The sequence below is a fragment of the Ranitomeya variabilis genome, chromosome 8 (assembly GCF_051348905.1).
Source record: "Ranitomeya variabilis isolate aRanVar5 chromosome 8, aRanVar5.hap1, whole genome shotgun sequence".
NCBI classification, from domain to species: Eukaryota; Metazoa; Chordata; class Amphibia; order Anura; family Dendrobatidae; genus Ranitomeya; species Ranitomeya variabilis.
Window position 1 is genome coordinate 66,784,144 of NC_135239.1, and position 4,498 is coordinate 66,788,641.

A 4,498-nucleotide genomic window follows, 5' to 3' on the forward strand; every position below is an offset into this window, starting at 1 on the left:
GTTGTTACAGTGGCATTGCTTTCCTCATGGGGAGAGTGATGTCACTCTTGGAAGTGAGGTAAGATCTTCTTTGCAAGGTAAACACAAGCATATAACATGTTCATACTCCAGATCAGAAGGGAGAGCTCTGATCCAGCTTATGGATGGCTCCCCTATATATATTCTGGTCTGGAGGGAAAGTGAGTCAGTGAGTGCCAGACAGCAGTCTGAAATGGTCTAAAGCGGATAGGAAAGTGAGGGGCCATGCAGCCACGAGGGTGCTGCAGCTCCTTGATAGAGATAATACAAAAAAAAGAACGCAGTGTAGTGAGTGTGCAAAGCCAGGAGAGTGAGAACTGGGGAGAATAGCTGTGACTGAGCTACCTCCCTGCAGAGCGCAGACACCAGTAGACAGAAGACCGAGGTTGTGTCGGACTCCACGAGGCACAGCAGAAACCGGCAGGACAGCTGATTGAATGTCACTTGTCCGCCCTAACACCTGGAGACACAGTGGCACATAGAGCCCGGGTGATGATAGAGATGCTATAAAAAGGCTCGAGCCACCTGTCATACGGGTTAGTGTCCCACCTTTAAGGAGGACAGAGAGAACAGTGAGGACCTTGATGGAAGGCACAGGCAGCAAGGGACTACACCACAGCACTGGTAGGAAGGCTTCTAACTCCACCTGGTAAAGGGGACTCTGAATTCGCTTCCATGCTGGTCGGACCCTGCCTGTACCTGTGATCTGGTGCCCTGGACTGTGGCTGCCTGAAGTCTTTAGTAAACCAGGTAAAGAGACTGGAAATCTGTGTCCTCCATTTCTTACCGCACCACCCACCATCTCCATCTACACACCCGGAACCCTGGGGACCCAACTTCACCTGTGGAAAGTTATACCATTTTAGCTGCCATAACATCACCACAGAGAACCCTTTTAAGCAGCGTTGGTTATCTGTGAACAAATACCACAGGTGGCATTACATAAAACTTTATTTCATAAAATCCACTTTAAATACTCTTCCCTTTCACTTGGGTACCACCGGGTCGCACCCACCGGGACCACCCCTTTAATAGCGACCAGACCCGACACCGAGTACCCCAAGGCCCGGGCAAGCATTCCACATGCAATGTATCTTGGTTACCTAGGTGCTTGCTACTTCTGGCTTCTCCGGCTGTGACACTGCTTTTGGGGCAGTGCCAATGCAATTAGTGTGGGCAGCCTATCTGACGTCGCGTCTGTGCCTCTCACCTAACCGGAGGTGGACCACTTTCCTCCTCTTCTGAGCATATGTCTATTTCTATGGCAATGGCGTCAACATTTTTATGCGTCAATCTCCGGAAATTAGTCTTTTGTATGGGGCTCTCATTACTCCTCTCATGATTGGTTAGCCACCTGACCAGCGTCTAATCACCTCTGGACAAAGCATTCATATGCGAAAGGGAGTAGTGGACGCAAGAACCTATGGCTAATATTCTCTGGGTATGAACTGTTAATTTATATGTGACTCCTTAATAGTTTTTTGTATTAGGCACCTTAATTGGAATATATCTATTATTCCTATGCTTGTGTACTACTCATTAGGGTTGAGCAAAACGGATCAGACAAATCCAAAAATCGCCGACTTTCGGCAAAGTCGGGTTTCATGAAACCCGACCCGATCCTAGTGTGGGATCGGCCATGAGGTCGGCGAACTCCGCGCCAAAGTCACGTTTCATATGACGCTTTCACCGCCATTTTTCAGCCAATGAAGGAGGATGCAGACTGTGGGCAGCGTGAGGACATAGGTCTCAGTCCCCACCATCTTAGAGAAGGGCATGACAGTGATTGGCTTGCTTTATGTGGCGTCACAGGGGCTATAAAGGGGCATGCACGCCGACCACCATCTTACTTCTGCCTATCTGAGCTTAGGGAGAGGTTGCTGCAGCTTCATCAGAAGAAGGGATATAGTTAGGGAGGGAAGATTAACCCCCAAACTGCTTGTGCTGTAGCGATTTCCACTGTCCAACACCACCTGTTTTTTGCAGGGACAGTGGAGGCTAGATTTCTGTGCATCAGCTCTGTAGCTTAGTAGGCTGCCTTATAAGGCTCCCTGATAGCTGCATTGCTGTTTGCACGTTGCTGTGCAAACCAACTGCTTTTTTAAAAGCAAAAATCCTGTTGCTCCTTTCAGCAGTTATCTTGTTTATTTGTCCACAGTGCACTTTTGTGTGCAGCAGTCCTTTTTATTTATGCCATACTTGTCCTGAGATCATTGTAGGAAGATTGAAATTGTACTACAGTCCTTGTATTTTTTCATATATCTTCCAGCCACTTTCTGCCACTTACATTGTGTTGTTTTATACACTGGGCGTGAGTTTTGGTTCAGTCTCCAAAAAAAAAAAAAGTGAGATTCAAATCCTCACAAAGTGGATATACCTCAGTCCTGTTAGTTTGTCGTATATCAGCCAGCCACTTTCTGCCACTTACATTGTGTTGTTTTATACACTGGGCCAGAGTTTTGGTTCAGTCTCCTCCTCAAAAAAGGGAGATTCAAATTCTCACAAAGTGGATATACTACAGTCCTGTTAGTTTGTCGTATATCAGCCAGCCACTTACATTGTGTTGTTTTATACACTGGTTGTTATTATGGTTGTTATAACCGTTGTTATTTTGGTTAGATTTTCCAAAAAAATGAGGAAGTCTGGCGGAAGAGCCCGTGGGCGGTCGTTGCCAGCTGGTGCTGATGGTGGTGGTGGTGGTGCATCTGGTGGTAGTGGCAAAAGCACAATCGCACCTAAGGCTGGAGGTGTTGAGCCAGCATCATCGTCTGGCTACACAAGGCCTCGAAGGCTCCCTTATCTGGGAGTAGGAAAGCCACTTTTAAAGCCGGAGCAGCAGGAAAAAGTTTTGGCTTTCCTTGCTGACTCAACCTCTAGCTCTTTTGCCTCCTCTTCAGAAAGTTCCAAATATAAAAGCAGCGAGTCGTCAGTGGATGCTCCCGGTCAGGAACAAGACGTTTCCTTGTGTCCTTCACCAAAAACCAAAAGTGAAGGATGTGTCAGGCGACACTACAGGTTACTCCATGGAGCTCTTTACACATACCGTGCCTGGGTTAGAAAGGGAAATTGTTAACTGCCCATTACAAGATGAATCGGACATGGAGTGCACTGATGCACAGCCACAGCTAGATTATTAAGCTGTTCCATTGACTCAGATCACTACATTGCCCTTGCAGTGTACTGAGCCTGAATCTGACCCTAAAGAGACTATGGTGCCCCGTCCCGAACGCTATTGCAACTTACACGGTGACACAGAGGAAGGTGCACATGACATTGAAGAGGAGGTGATAGATGACCCAGTTGTTGACCCAGATTGGCAGCCATTGGGGGAAGAGGGTGCTGCTGCCAGTAGCTCAGAAGTGGAGGAGGATGATCCGCAGCAGCCATCTACATCGCAACAGCTGTCATCTGGCAGGTCCGTATCAGGCCAAAACCGTTTGTCAAAAACAAAAACAGTTTTAGGACAGCGTGGCCATCCGGTGAAAGTAGCACATCGTGCAATGCCTGAAAAGGTATTCCATAGTAGGAAGAGTGCAGTGTGGCAATTTTTTAACCAAGATCCGAATGATCAGTCAAAAGTTATCTGTGAGAAATGCTCAAAGACCTTTAGCAGAGGGAAGAGTCTTCAAAATTTAACTACAACGTGCATGCGTAGACATTTAACCAGCATGCACTTGAAAGCCTGGACTAACTACCAAACGTCCCGTACCGTTGGTGCACCTGCTCAGAAAGAACGTAGTCAGCAACGCTACATTGCTTCCCTCACTGAAAGCCCACCGGTTAGGACACCACCAGCAGCAAATGTGGAGGTATCGTCGCAAGGCCAAAGCAGTCAGGGAATCACAAGGTTTTTGGTAGGAAACACTGTATGTAGGCCAATATCAAGAATACCATCACCAACCCTCTCTCAATCCGCCAGGAAAAGAAAGTACTCATCCTCTCATCTGCATACACAGGGTTTGAACGCCCACATTGCTATACTAATCTCGTTAGAGATGATGCCCTACCGGTTGGTTGAAAGCGAAGCTTTCAAAGACCAGATGGCCTACGCAGTACCACGCTATGACCTACCCAGTCACCACTTCTTTGCGAGAAAAGCCATCCCAGCCCTCCACCAGCATGTCAAAGACCGCATTGTCCATGCACTGAGACAATCAGTCAGTGGAAAGGTGCACCTCACAACAGATGCATGGACCAGTAAGCATGGCCAGGGATGTTACGTGTCCATCACGGTGCACTGGGTTAATGTGGTGGATGCTGGGTCCACAGGGGACAGCCATAGTGGGATAGTTCTGCCTAGCCCACGGTCTAGGAAACAGTTGGCTGTAGGCATACGCCACCCCTCCTCCTCCTCCAGAAGCGAAAGCTCATCCACAGAGCGCAGTCGCACAACCACTCCATCCGCAGCTGCCAGTGTTGCACACGAGGTGTCCCATTATCGAACAGCTAGTGGTAAGCGTCAGCAGGCTGTGTTACAAAC